This window comes from Vulpes lagopus, chromosome 23 (assembly GCF_018345385.1).
Source record: "Vulpes lagopus strain Blue_001 chromosome 23, ASM1834538v1, whole genome shotgun sequence".
Lineage (NCBI taxonomy): Eukaryota > Metazoa > Chordata > Mammalia > Carnivora > Canidae > Vulpes > Vulpes lagopus.
Genome location: NC_054846.1, coordinates 61,687,592 through 61,702,515, shown reverse-complemented (window position 1 = coordinate 61,702,515; position 14,924 = coordinate 61,687,592). Strand labels below are relative to the sequence as shown.

Sequence of the window (14,924 nt, the reverse complement as noted above, 5' to 3'; positions counted from 1 at the left end):
ATGAGGAAACTGAGGCCCAGACAGGGAAAGGGACTCACCCAAGGTCACTCAGTGTGTCCAAGACAGAGGCAAGATTACAGCCATGGTTCCCCCCTTCCCAAGGGATGGGAAGAGGGGGAAAGGGCACAAGGGGAGAGGCTGGCGGCCTCGGACAGTGTGTGAATACGCAACGCAGGCCAGGCTGAGGCACACAGGCTACAGGGGAAGGGACCCGGCCGGAATCCCAGAAGCGCCCCTCTTTGGGAGGGGGATGCACTGGTTATGCATGTGCCCTGGGAGAGGCTCTGGAGGGAACGGGCTTCTCTGCAAACACCTCCCTTGTGGCCTGACCCACAGCCTCCCCCAGATGCTCCCAGAGTCTCCCCACCTGGGAAGGCTGCTGATGCAGCATTTTGCCGGAAACAGCCCACCTCCAGGGCCTGTGGAGACTCTGCTCCCCCTCTGCTCCGGGGAGCCCCCGGGGAGGCCCTCCGCACCCCCTTCCCTCTTCCCCTTCCCACCCCTGCCCGGTGCTTGCCTGTGTGTCTATGGCCCTAGTCACTCTCTACGTGGCTTCATTTGTGTTTCTGTTTCAGGGGCCCAGGGGCAGAGAGGCTTGGGTTCAGGTCCTGGTCCAGCTCGTACAGTCACCTCCCTTCTGTAAGCCAGTCTCCACCTCTGTACAGGGGAGCTGATGGGAGGACAGATGCGGAAAGGACTTACACCCTCCTTGGGCTGGGCTCCCAGGCTACTTGGAGAGAGGGTAGGTGGTGGATGTCCTAAAGGGTTTTGAATGAATGAGCGAGGGGGAGGCCTCCTTGGCTAGTTCCAGGCAAGAGCTGAGTCAGCAAAACAGAAGGCACGGGGAGATAGGAGGAGCCCCAGCTCCTCATGTTCAAGAATTAACCACAGAAAATGCAGCATCCACATCCCCCTGGGATGGGGACTCCTACAGGCCCGGGGCCCCTCTCTGAGGTCTGCTCATCCAGCCCCCTCCCCCCCGGGAAGGGTTGCCTCTGAATCTGATAGGCTTTCACCCCAGCCCTGAACAGCAATCCTTCGGTGGCCCCAGTGCTCGGCTGACCCCGGATCCTCAGGTAAGGGGGCCGCACTAGGAGCTTCCTGCTGGGGCTTTTGGAAACGCATCTTTCACCACACTGTGCCTTCCAGGTCAACAGTTACACGTCTATAAAATGGACACATCACCAATGGGTTAAATGAAAAAAGCAGATTATCACATCTGAAAGGCAATGTGATCCCAATTTTTAAAAACATATATATTTTTTATATTCCTACCAAGAGTCAGCAGGGCTTATCTCCGGGTGGCAAAATTAAGAGGGATTTGGCTTCTGTTCTGCTTTGTTGCTTCTCTGCACTTCCTTGTATTTTTAGAATAAACAGGGGTGGGGGCGCCTGAGTGGCCCCATTGGTTGAACACTTGACTCTTGGTTTTGGCTTAGGTCCTGATCTCAGGGTCCTGGGATCGAGCCCAATGGGGTCTCTTCTGAGCTGGGCGGGGAGTCTGCTTGAGATTCTCTCCCTCCCCCTCTGCTCACACACCTTCTCTCAAATAAATAAATACAATCTTTAAAAATAAATAAACAGAAGTAATAACAAATAGGAATTTAAAACTGCATTTCCTTAAATATACAGACAGAGACACAGCTGCCTTCAGTCCTGCCCCCACCCCTTTACCACAAGAGCTTTGCCATTTCGCAGATGTCAGGGTGTGATGGCCTCTCCCAGAGTCCAGCTCACATGTCCAGCTGTCTACTCAGCTTCTCTTTCTCAGATGTCTGGTGGCCTCTCAAACCCAACATGTTCAAAACCAAACTCGATTTGCCCTCAAATTTTGTTCCCCTCCTGTCTCCCCATCTCCGTTAATGGCACCAGCTGCCACCCAAGGGCTCAGGCCAAATACCTAAGAGTTGCCTCTGATTTTTCCTTTTGCTCACCCTCCACTTCCTGGCCTTTAGCAATTTTCTCTTGGCTCTCCCTTCAGAATAAGTCCCTGGACAGACCACAGCTCACCACCCTGACTAAGCCGCCACCATCTCACCTCTGGCTGGCCTCCCCGCCTCCACTCTGGCCCAACTGTGACCCACTCTCTTCATAGTAGCCAGGGTGACCTTCCTGACAAAGCAAAGCTGGAAATCACTCTCCTCAAAACTCTCCCTGACGTCCCATCACATTTGGAGAGCGAAGGTTAACCTCCTCAGTGTGGGCCGGAAGGCCCTGAGAGCTCTGGCCCCCACCGTACCTCGCAGACTTGACCCCCTCTCCCCATCCCCTCCATCACTACGCGCCAACCATCCTGACCTCATGCCATTTCTGGAGCGTCAAACTTATTTCCACCTCCAGGCTTTGCACTTGCTCTGCTGCTTCCTATTTATTTATTTTTCCCTTACTCATCAAACATCACTTCCTTGGGGAGGCCTTCCCCAACCACCCCCTCTCTCCAAAACAATGGCCCTATCCCCACTCTCTCCCTCTCCTTGCTCTGCTTTATTTATTTTTCATAAACTGAGTACATGAATAGCAGACATTCACATGAAACAAATATTAAAACACCATGTCACCAAAGCTCCCAGTTGGTACCCACTGAGAAGGCTCCAAAAGCTCCAAAAACGTCCCTCCCTGGCGTGTTGGACTCCCCAGCATCCTTCCTGAGAAGGGACGAGAAGGCAGGTCTCTGACTTTGACCAGCTCCACATGGTAGACACTGTTTAAAAAGCCCCAGAGCGGGCTGCCCGGGTGGCTCAGCGGCTGACTGTCTGCTTTCAGCCCAGGGTGGGATCCTGGGGTCTCAGAATTGAGTCCCACATCGGGCTCCCCGCAGGGATCCTGCTTCTCCCTCTGCTTCTCCCTCTGCCTGTGTCTCTGCCCCTCTCTCTCTGTCTCTCATGAGTAAATGAATAAAATATTTTTTAAAAAAGCCCCAGATCTTCACCTCCCCTGCCTTCACACGCTGGATGGGGGTTTCCAGATGCTCAATACAGTGGAACAGATACGTTAAATCTGATAGAGAACATCTTTTTTGTTTTGTTTTGTTTTTGTTTTTTACAGACTTTATTCACAAGAGACACACACAGAGAGAGAGAGGCCGAGACACAGGCAGAGGGAGAAGCAGGCTCCATGCAGGGAGCCCGACGTGGGACTCGATCCCAAGACCTAGGATCACGCCCTGAGTGGAAGGCAGATGCTCAACTGCTGAGCCACCAGGAGTCCCTGATAGAGAACATCTTGTGTCCCAAGCACCTGAGCAATTATCTTCCAGATGAAGAAATGGGGCCCAGGGAGGGACACACTTGCTCCAAATCACACAGTGAATCAGTGCGACCTCTCAGGCTACCTTGGTCCTCCCGAGGGGTCCTCACACAGACACCCACTCTTGGGCCAGAGATCCGCGTCTGGAGCTTAGGCAGAGAGGAGACAGGGAGAAGGAGCCCGAAGCCGGGGTGCGGCTGTGTCTGCCAGAACCAGCGTATGGCTTCATTCATGCAACAAATAAGGACTAAGGATTGTGTCCGGCCCCCTCTCAGGCCTCGATTCTCTGCCTCTGCAATTGTAGTTGGCACCCAGGAGCTGGCTGGCTTGGGCTCTCTACAATGGCCCCTAGCTGGTTTGCTTAGATCCGTGGTTCTCGAACTACAGCTGGTGTCAGGATCGTCCAGAGGACTCGCTAAGACCCAGGACTTCTGGGCCCCACTTGTGGAATGCAAGCGTGAGGTGGGACCTCAGAATCTGCACGTCTGCAAAGCCTCCTGGTGATGCTCCTGCTACTCCTCCGGGAACCACACTTGGAGAATCACTGGCTCAGCTGATCGGAGTGGTTGTGGCTGATTCAATTATTAGCCAGCTCATAGCTTTTTAAATAACTGCAATTATTGCCCTCCCTGCCTCACCCTGCCTCCACCACCTCCCTGAATTCGCTGCAGAAACAGCCACAGGGCAGGGGGAGTGAGGACAGCCCCACTGGGGATGTGGGCCTCGTGCCAACATCAACTTCACCCCAGTTTGCTGTGTGACCCCCGAACAGCTCCTGCTAGCTGCGGACTTCCTATTGGCCAGACACTGTGCCAAGCCCTCTACATGCTTATTTTTAATTACTTCTCACCACCACCCTGCGAGAGCAGTACCATAATCACCCAAGGCTTATCAATGAGAAAACACAGCTCAGAAAGGCCTGCTAGGACGGCTGCATGGCTCTGCGACTGTACTAAAAAACACTGAATTGTAAGGCGGGATTTTCTGGTATGCGAACTACAATTCAATAAAGCCATTATTTTGTTTTTTTTTAATTTTTACTTATTTATGATAGTCACACACAGAGAGAGAATGAGAGGCAGAGACACAGGCAGAGGGAGAAGCAGGCTCCATGCACCGGGAGCCCAACCTGGGATTCGATCCAGGGTCTCCTGGATCGCGCCCTGGGCCAAAGGCAGGCGCCAAACCGCTGCGCCACCCAGGGATCCCAAAGCCATTTTTTAAAAAGGGAAAAAGAGGGGCACCAGGGTGGCTCAGTGGTTGAGCATCTGCCTTCGGCTCAGGTCTTGATCCCGGGGTCCTGGGATCGAGTCCCACATCGGGCTCCCTGCATAGAGCCTACTTCTCCCTCTGCCTGTGTCTCTGCCTCTCTCTGTGTGTCTGTCATAAATAAAATCTTTTTAAAAAAGAAAAAAGGAAAAGGAAAAAAGAAAAGTATACTAGATTGTCCAAAGTCATAAGGCCAGGACCTAAACTCAAGTCCACCTGGACCACCAAGCAATACTACCTCAGTTTCCCTACCTGCCACATGAGGTGGGGGGACTAGACTCTCCGGCAGAGGGTCTGCAGGGGGAGGGTCTGTCATGAGCTCAGTTCCAGATTCCCTGAACCCTCAAGGCCATGGGGATCCATTGGAGAGTTTCAAGAAAGGAATGCCGTGGTGTGATATGTGTTTCACGACCACACTCACGGGTCGTGGGGAACGTGGACTGGAGGGGGTGAGAGTGATTGGGAAAATGCAGAAAGTTCCACAATAATTCAGATGAGAGATGAGGGTGCCAGCAGCAAAGATACGTGCAGGATGGAGGCTTCTGGGAGCAAGATTTGGTGATTATTTGGAAATGGGGACAAGGAGGGAGAAGGACTCTCCCGTTTCTGGTGTGGGTGCCAGGTGGATGAAGGATGAGTGGGCAGAGCCGGGAGACCCCACGGGAGGAGCAGGTGGGGGCAATGAGCTCCCCTGGGGTCACTGCCCACAGGCACACACTCAAGGCCATGAAAGCAGAGACCTGAGCTGGAAATGCGGATTTGGGGCACACAGGGGAGCGGGTAGAGACCATGGTAGGAGCCCAGACAGTTCAGAGGGCGTGTGGCACATTTTGAGGAGGACCCAGAGGGACCCCTGGGCAGAGACAGGAGACACACTCTCCCTGCCAGATGCCAAAGGAGCTGCCAGCAAGACAAGAGGGAAGCCAGGAGAAAGAGGTGGCAGGGATGCCAAGCAAGAGGGTTTCAAGGGGGAGCGAACCACAGTGTGAAATGCTGCCAAGAGGTCAAACAAGATAAGGCCTGAAAAATGTCCACTGGGTTTGGTGACGAGTTGGTCACTGGGCACCTTGGGCAGAGGAGCGGAGAGAACGGGCAGGAGCAGTGCCAGGCCAGTAGGATGAGGAAGGTGGAGGCGTGAGAAAGAGGGATGGGGAGCCCAGGGACCTGGGCTTGGGTTGTTTTTTGTTTTTTTTTAAGATGCAAGAGCCAGAGTGGAAGAAGCCAGAGGAAAGAGGGACAAGTCGAAGATGGGGGAGGGAGTGATCAATGGAATGAAGTCCCCAGGGCAGCAGGGAGGCGGGGATCCAGAGCTGGGCAGGGCTGCTGGGCGGAAAGGACCCTGCCAGCTAGTGGGCCGGCCCGGGGGAGGGGCTAGGTGGGACCGGAGGTTTGGGGACCGGGAAGCCAGAGCGCTCCCTGGGGGCTCAGACTTCCTCTGTGACCTTCAGTGACGGAGGAGTCAGGGCTCCTTCCGGGAGGAGGCGGGGAACAGGGGTGGGGGAGGTTTGAACAGCTGACCGGGCCCTGGGGAGGGGTCCCTGGGGAACACAGGACCTTTATCTCCTACCCTAAGAATGGGAGAAAAGATGCAGAACACCACAGGTGCTCCACACATGCATTTCTGATTTGCTTTGGCTTGGGACTTTTTTGGGTTTATTTTTAAGGCTTGATGATCCTGAGGGAGGAAAGCAGCCATGTGGGATGAAGGGATACCCCCACCCCCAACCAGGCCAAAGTAAATGCAGAACCAGGCCATGCCCCTTCCTTCCTCCTGGGCCTCCTTCCTTGTCCCCAGTGGCCCTCCTCCCAGGCAGCTGTCGCCTGCGTGGCCACCAGCTGGCTCCCTTTCTACAACTGGCCTTGGGAGTATGTGATCCCACCCAGACCAGACCCCGAAGGAAAGGTTCCACCTTCCCCCTGGGGACGGCCAGGGCCAGTCTGTCCCCATTCAGCCAAGGTTCCTGGCGGACAGAGGCCATAACACGCCACCTTCCAGCACAAAAGGGCTTCTTAAACCACAAACTAGGGTTGCTACCGAAGGAGGGACCTAAACTAGACCTGAGGGGCTCCCCACCGACGGGGAGGGGGGTGCAGTGTGGCCTGGAGGGCCCCAGGCTCCTCTGGGGGAGAGCAGCCTCCTACTTGCAGGGGGATCGAGGGGAGGGGCAGCCGGCCAGGCCTCAGAGTGAGGCTCTTTCCAAGAATCCTCAGGGGCTGGGAGGAGAAGTTTCCCCTGATCCAGCGATTCTAAATATGGCAAAGGGAGCAAAAGCACGTGACCCAGGGCCCCACACCAGGGCTGCCACTGCAGGCCGCTGCTTCCCTGGGCCAGAGGCCTATGCTGGGGGCTCGGGGTGAGGGATGAGGGCTCCATGGAGCCTCAGTTTCCCCATCTACGACGTGAAGGTGGGCCACGCTCTGAAGGCTAAAGTCCCTTCAGCCTTGCTGCTCTCCAGAGCAGGGTGGAGGGGAGAGGCCTGAGCTCTCAGCTCAGTTCCAGATTCTCTGAGGATGTCCCTGGAGGGACAGCAGCCGCCAGCACATAGTACAAAATATGACAAAAATGCTCCCTCTTGGAGGACCAATTAGAAAAAGGCGTTCCCTTCGGCCTGAAAAATTATAAAAAGTTGGCCCCTCTGGATGGACCCACTAGAAACAGGCAGCCCTAAGCTCGGGCTGGATTTCTGTGCCAGCAGCGGCCTCCCTGCCAGGCCCCTCGCCACGCACAGGATGTACAAGGCCACGGGGTCCCCAGGGACGGCTCAGACAGCCACCACAGCCCCCCAAGGGCCAACCCCACGTGGCACCAACATGGCTCCATGACGCTCTCCTGGCCACCACTGACTGATTCATCCAGAACTGGAGACTGACCAGGAAAGCTTCCCCCCAACCCCACCCGTAGGTCCGGCCCAGCCAGTCAGGTGGTCTTTCCCAGGAACGGAACTAAGAACCAGAGAGGAAAGTTGGCAGGAGTGCATAGAAAAATGGACCTGAGGCCACTTGTTCCCGAATCTAGTATCTCCCCTTCTCCGTTCAGTGAAGCCCCGACATGCCTCCCTCCACGATGCCACGCAACTCTTCCCTTTCCTGGCAGTAGGTGTCCCCCGCCCTCACATGCCAGGTTGTCTTGAGCTGGTGTGAATGGTCTTGGTGCCACTAGGGTGTGGAAGGCAGTGTCTCCTGGGCCAGGTGTTTAATGCGTCACAGCCTGGTCGTCTCCCACCTGGCTCAGCTCCAAACCCTCCTACTCCATCTCACTGCTTCCCTCTGCCATGCCAGCCGGACTACCTGGTGCTCCAGGTAAGGGGGGCTGAGCAGCATGTCCCAGGCGGGCACCAGGAGGGAGCAGGGGCCCTCCATCTGTTTAGGGCTGGCTGGGCAGCACCAACGACGCCTCAAATAAACAGCGTGGGATCCCCAGCAGGAGGCCAGTGGAATGAAAGACAAGTAAGGGGTGGAACACAGGCAGCCTGGATTCTGAAAGCTTAAACCAGAGAGCCAATGGGAACCTCCCCCCCACCCCCCAACCACCGCTCCACCTGAGCAGCTCCATGTGGATTCGGGTGACTCAGTTTTACATTCTGGGCTTGGCAGGAGACTTCACTGGAACGCAGAGCTTTGCTGCTTTTTTAAAAAGTGTGAAATCCACCGACTTACAGGCTCAGGCCCAAGCTCCTAAGCACAATTGCAAGGAAGGCCCTTCCCACCCCACCATCTCACTCCCCACCACAGAGCCCAACCCCACGCCGCTTACTCCAGCGTCACAGCTCTGTTCTTCTCCCATAAAAGCAAGCGGCTTTTCCCTCCCTATCTTTGCTCATGTCATGTCTGCCCCTCCTCCAGGGAGGCTGGGTGAGGTGGGAGTCCACCTCAGGCTCCCTTAAGTCCCCACTCCCATCTCTCTGCCCACCCCCATCATCATGGCATTTAGTTCAACTGGAGAAAAGCCGCTGGATGAAGGGCCTCCTCCCCCAAACCCAGAACTGGTTGAGGTCTTGTCCTTTTCACCTGGAATGCCCTGCCCAAATCAGAATGGGTGCTGGGTGAAAGCTTCCTGAGAGAGGGCACAACCTAGGTGCTGGACCCCAGGCATCATGCTCCCTCTACCACCCTCCCCTCCACCGCCCCCCCCCCCACAGGTGCCACTGCCACCCTGCTGGCTGCTAGTGGTTCACTCGCATCTCAACCCTCCCTGCAGCAGGTGGTGTGAGAGTGAATCTGGCCAGGTAGCAACTCCCAGGCCAGCACCACGGCACTCACTTCCTCACTCACTGACTTGTGGGGTGTGCGCTCTCATGGGGGACATGGGTAATAAGCAAGTCAAGGTTCCAAATGTGATTTGCGTCCAACATTGGTTGCAAAGGTTACTGGGGGAGCCTGGCTGGCTTAGTGGGTGGAGCAGGTGACTCTTGATCTCCAGATGGTAAGTTAGAGCCCCACGTTGGGTGTAGAGCTTACCTATATTTAAAAAAAGGGGGATCCCTGGGTGGCTCAGCGGTTCAGCACCTGCCTTTGGCCCAGGGCGTAATCCTGGAGTCCCGGGATCGAGTTCCGTGTCAGGCTCCCGACATGGAGCCTGCTTCTCCCTCTGCCTGTGTTTCTGCCTCTCTCTCTCTCTATGTCTATCATGAATAAATAAAATCTTTAAAAAAAATTTTGTTTTAATGTGAGATGATGATGATGATGGGAAAACATTAAGTGGGGAGAAGAAAGAAGGAACATTGGTATGGGAGTTGGGGACTATTTTATAGAGAGGGGTTGGGGAAAGCAGCATCAAGAAGGTGACTTTTCAGCAGAGATCTCAAGGAAATGAGTGAGTGAGCCATGTGGGTATCTGGGAAAAACGGGATTCTGAGCAGAGGGAAAAAGCAAGCGCAAAAACCTGAGCCAGACCATCAAGAAAGGCATGCCCCCAGAGCAGAGTGAGGAAAGGGGAGAGTGTGGGCAGCGAGGCAGTGGAGGCAGGAAGCAGATCACCTACTGGCTCTTGTGAGGATTTTGGCTTTTACTCCAAGTGAGATGGGGACTCCTGAGCAGGAGTACACGATCTGACTTGCATTTGCAACAGCACAGGCTGTTGAGTAGAGAACCCACGGTGATGGTGCAGAGGGGGACGGGGAGGGGGTAATGACATTTGCCCCACAGCTGTACGATCCAAGCATAAGATGCGGGTGACTTGTACTAGGGGGACCGACAATGCAGGAGATGAGCAGATACTGTCTCTAGCTTAGCACGGAAAGATCCCTTAGAGTGGATCAATCCTCTATTTATACAGGGGACACTGAGTCCTAGAGAAGGGCATGATCTACCTGTGATCATACCCCAGATCAGAGGCACAACTGGGTCTGGCACCCAGATATCCTGATTCCTGAGGTTAGATTCTTTTGATTTGTCCTCTTCCTATAGGAGGAGTCAGGCACCAGCCCCTCACCCTCACCTCAAAAATTCCATCATCTGAGCATCAGGCTGGGGCCTGGCCCCTGCCCTTCCTGCTGCATGTGACAGGGTGGCACTGGGGTCAAGGACTGCTCAGGCTTCCAGCTACTTGAGCCTGGCAGGGGTCAGGGTCACCTCCAAGGAGCCTTCTGTCCTCTGAATCAGCAGAACCTTTGCAAAGGGGGGAGGGGGAAGGAGGGAAGAATCTAAACCAGGGGAAAGAGCTTAGTCCCCCACACTTGGTTGTCAGCACTCCGGGAGCAGAGAGGGTACCAAGAGCTGACAGGGTGGAACAGGAGATTCGGTGAGGGCGGGGCACCCCGGGGAGCACAGTCCCCAGGTGCTGCAGACTCAGCCCCTGAGAATCCCACCCAGTGGGAGGTGTAGGGTGCATGGCAGGGAGGGGTGTTCCAATGCCTTTGCTACCAGTAAGCAAAGCAGTATGCAAACTCATGGGCCACACCTGGGGCAGTCGGTTACAGCTGCCCTGGGAGCCTCGCTCCCCATGGGAACCTCAAATCCATGTCCAGCCAGACTGAATCCAGCAAGACAGACTCCAGGGGGCCCTGACAGCCAGGAAAGGTTTACTGTATGACCTTAGGCCAGGAGCACAACTTCTCTGGGCCTGTCCCACAGCCAAAGTGGAAGGGTGGGTAGGTGGGTCTTAGGCTGCAAGCCAGAAGCACATCTGCAGACATCCTCAGTTCTGCCTTTAATGGGAGAGGCTGCCCAGCCCTGGTTCTGGCGGATTCAGAGTCCTCTAAGAGCCAGGAGCGGTTTGTCAGGGTTGGGGGCTGCAGAAGGGGGGGGCACAGGGGTGTGGACAGAGCTAGGAACTTAGGTCGATGGGCTCTCTATTTTGATTCTTCCACCACTCAGCTGAGGAGGGGGGACGCTGTCTCTGAGTCTGGCTTGACTCCCGAGGAAGGGTCTCCGAGGGCCCTATTTTTCGCTCATCCATCTGGGCCTGGTGATTTCAGCTTCCCCAATGGGAAGGGCCGCCCTAGCAGCTCTCCAAGCCGCCAGTCCTGAGGAGCTTCTAGTCTGAGGAGAGGGTCTTTTACATTTCATTTGCATGGTGCTCATTTGCATGGAAAGTCTACCTCCCAAACTCCTCTGTAAGTGAATAATAACAGCAAGGAGGAGTCAGGGTAGACCAAAGGGAAGCTGCCAATAGCTCATTAGCCACAGAAAGGGCGCTGGAGGTCAGGGCAGGGGACAGCCTGCACCTGTGGCCCTGACGCCCCCTCCCTCCTCTAGCGGAGGAAGACAGAACCGTACAAGCATCAGAGCCAAAGGCTTGAATTCAGCTCTGACCCTGACCTTGCCAGGCTCAAGAATTCAGCCTTGTCTGTGGGACCTTGAGCAAGTGAGTTGTCCCTCTCTGGGACTCAGTTTCTTCGTCTGTCTAATGGGGCCAGGGATCCCTGGTGCAGCAGGCTGGAGGCAGGGGTCTGGCCCAGGTGAACCTCGCGCTGAGGGGTTGCAGAAAGGCTTGGGTTCACTTCGGGACACGGAGGAGGCTGACTCCAGGCGGGACGCCTCGGGAGAGGGAGGGGCTGCTGAGAGGGGAGAGGCTCCCAGGAGAGGCGGGGCTCCCGGGAGGGGAGGGCTCCCGGAGGGAAGGGCTCCCGGAGGGGAGGGCTCCCGGGAGGGGAGGGGCTGCTGAGAGGGGAGGGGCTCCCGGGAGAGGCGGCCTCCCGGGAGGGGAGGGGCTCCCGGAGGGGAGGGGCTCCCGGAGGGGTGGGGCTCCTGGAGGGGAGGGCTCCCGGAGGGGAGGGCTCCCGGGAGGGGAGGGGCTGCTGAGAGGGGAGGGGCTCCTGGGAGGGGAGGGGCTCCCGGGGGGGAGGGGCTCCCGGGAGGGGAAGGTTCCCTGGAGGGGAGGGGCTCCCGGGCGGGGAGGGCTCCCGGGAGGAGGACGCCAGGGGGACCCCTCCCTCCGCACGGCGCCCTACGCGCCCCCCCTGCCGGGGCCCCTTCCTCTGCGGCCGGCGCACCCCCTCGGCGTGGGGCGGGGCTTACTGGAAGGGGCGGGGCCTGGTGGGCGGGGCCCGGGGCGGGGCGGGGCCTCCCCGACACCCGGCACCGCGCGCAGGAGGGGCGGGGGCGGCGCTGCGGCTCCGGTTACCTCCTTGCGGCCTCCCCCGCCCGGCCGGCTTCTTTTTCCGTTTCCAAATTAACAATTGAAAACACGGCGGCCTGAAAGGCGAGCAGCGGGCCAAGCGGAAAGTGTGAAGGTGCCGCCGCGTCCCCGAGGCCGGGGGCGGAGAGCGGGGCGCGACACCCCTACTGCCCCGGGCTCGCCCCCCCACCCAGCTGGGCTGCGGGCACCGAGCGCCCCAGGGCGCCGAGGGGCCGAGGCCCCTGCAGCCCCCCGCGTGCTGCGCGGCCCAGTGTCGCAGGACCCGGTGCCCAGGCTCCGCCCCGTGCGGGTCCCCGAGGGCGCCGGCGGAGGGGGGCATCGGGGCTGGGTTACTGCTCGAGGCTGAGTGCCCAGGAGGGCAGGTGCCAGGCAGCACCCTCAGAGCACCGGCCTTGAGGGCTCCCAGAGTCAGCTAGGTGTGCGTGTGGCCTCAAGCAAGTCATTTCACCTTCCTGAGACTCCGTTTCCTCGTCTGCAACATGGGGAGGGAAGGCAGAGCCGGTTGTGAGGAATAAATGAAAGTGGCGGGAGGCTGGCCCACAGCGAACACGGCAGACAGCGATGATTCTCTGGTGTTGATAATGATATTGAGTCCTTGGCATCCTCTCACCGCCCTGTCCACCAGTGGGGAATGCTGCAATCCACTGGGCTTTTCCTCCCCTCATTCCTTCAGGGCCTCCCCTAAGCCCCACCTAACAGATAAAGAAACTGAGGCCAGGAAGGCCCTCATAAGGGGCTCCAAGCCATTTGCGAGTGCAAAGAACCACCGCCTGAGGCCAGACCTGCCCCTCAGGTCTGTACTCCTCTTACAGAGATGAATGGTCCCTGGGGTCAGGGCCCTGGGTACTGGGCCCCCCTCGTCAGTGCTCTCAGACCCCGGTGCAGATACTAGGGCAGCTGGGACAAATGAGTGGGTAATGGGAAGTCCCCTCTCCCAGGCATGTAGGAGCATGGACCAGTGAGCCAGAGGGGGGACACCAGGGGGAGCTACAGTTTCTGATCCCCCAGTCCCCCCACCCCCAATGTAAGCTCCATGAAGGCAGCGACTTGATCCTGTTCTCCACTCCCTCCCACACCTGGAACAGGGCTTCGTGCACTGCAGGGCATCAATATTCGTGGAGTGCACAAGTGAATGAACGGGCAGGTCCGCTCTTATACAGCTGTGGCCTCTCACTCGCCACTGCCATGAGGTGGTCTTCCTTAGGGAGGTGGGTTTGCAGTGAGGCACCCCTCTCCCCAGTGTGGAGACACAGGGCCATAGAATGGGGGCGGGGAGACAGAAAGCAGGAGGAGAAGACGAAGAAGAGATGCCTGAGCGCAGATGGAGATCGGCTCCTTCTTCCTGGCTTCCCACTTCCCACTCCTGTCCATCCGGGGACTAACCCCCTTCCCCCTCCCTCCAGCCACCTCTTCACTGACTGCCAGGATTCTAGCTCCGTCCCCACGCCAACCCTGGTCCATGTACCTGTGGCTGAGTGCTCCGTCCCCATTTCCAGTCCTATGATGGCCCCTTACCATATACCATCTAAAATCCAAGCTCCTCAGCCCAGAGCTTGAGGCTGTAAACACGGGAGCATCAGCCGCCCCCCACCCCTCCATACCCGGTGCATTCCTACCTTGGTGACTTTGGTGCTCTCTCCCCTCCTTTGGATGTACCCCTTCCTCCCCAAGCACCCCTGATCTGCTTCGGGAAGCGGTGCTCCTACAGCCCCCTGGGATCCCTGGCCTCATCTGGGACCCCCCAACCCCCGACTCCCTTGTGCTGAGGCTGCTCCTGCCTCTGTCCACACCTCCATCCCCACCCCCACCCCCTCATTAGGATCCATCCACCAAGGGCAAGGCTAGTTGTGACTCCCCCACATCCCCCAGGCTGGCCGATTAGACATTCAGACAGTATCTGTAAAGGAACAGGGGGACCCAGGTCACCGGGGCCTTAGCATCCGAGTCAGGACTTTCCCGCTTTTGCTTTCCTGCGAAGCCTGAGAGCCTTGGGTAAGGGCGTCTCCGGGTGGCTGCAGAGATGGGTAGGCGGGGTGAGGGCAAACGCAAGCCCACCCCAAACACGGGCAGGGCTTGGGAAAGAGTACAAATGGGGACCCACAGACTATTAGTCTAAATATTTAAAAGTTTAACTCAAACTAAAAAGCTGTTAGAGAAAATGTGTTCTACTCTTCCTGACACATATACCTTCCTAACAATCTGGAAGGCCAGGTCTGATTTTAAAATCTCGGACTCCTTGGAGCTCCGAGCTGGAATCTGGAAGGGAGAGGTTGCTACCCTCCCGTCCCCAGCCCATGGCGTGCCCCCTTCTCTTCCCACACTGGGCTCAGCCCCGGCCAGGAGGGGTCTGGGGTACACTCCTGGGGCTGCCCTCGTCTGCTCTTCCAGGCTCCATGTACACTGGTGGCAACCAGCTGCCCTTGGTCCTAGAAGTGCTCCTATACTTTGGCTCCCCAGATGATGAACTAGCCAAGAGGTCTGTACGAGCCCTGGAAGCAGGCACAGGGATCCAGGGGCCAGGAACTGCAGGCTTACCTGGAATGTGTTCTAGAATAAGCAGGGCTGTGTACAGGCTCTGAGTTGGTGGTATGCAGAGCCATACAGGCTGAGTGGGCAGGATTCTTCGGGGCCCCTACCCCTGAATCCACCCAGAGCAATGCTGCTTTGATATGTTTTACATATTGTGCTCCTGTGTCATGTTTCATCTAAGAACTAGATCTACTGCTGAAAACAGTTTGCAAAGCACCGATCTAGCCCCTTCCCTCCTACTGAACATGTAGCTAAGGCTATAGGGTTAGCATAGCAGTTTAGAGCAAATCCAAGGCTCCTG

General features: G+C 57.1%; 1 protein-coding gene across 3 annotated transcripts in view; it reads right to left on the bottom strand.

Moving 5' to 3' along the window:
* The window catches only part of KCNQ4 (potassium voltage-gated channel subfamily Q member 4), a 51,204-nt gene that overhangs the window by 23,188 nt on the left and 13,092 nt on the right, over positions 1-14,924 (bottom strand). The window lies entirely within an intron of this gene.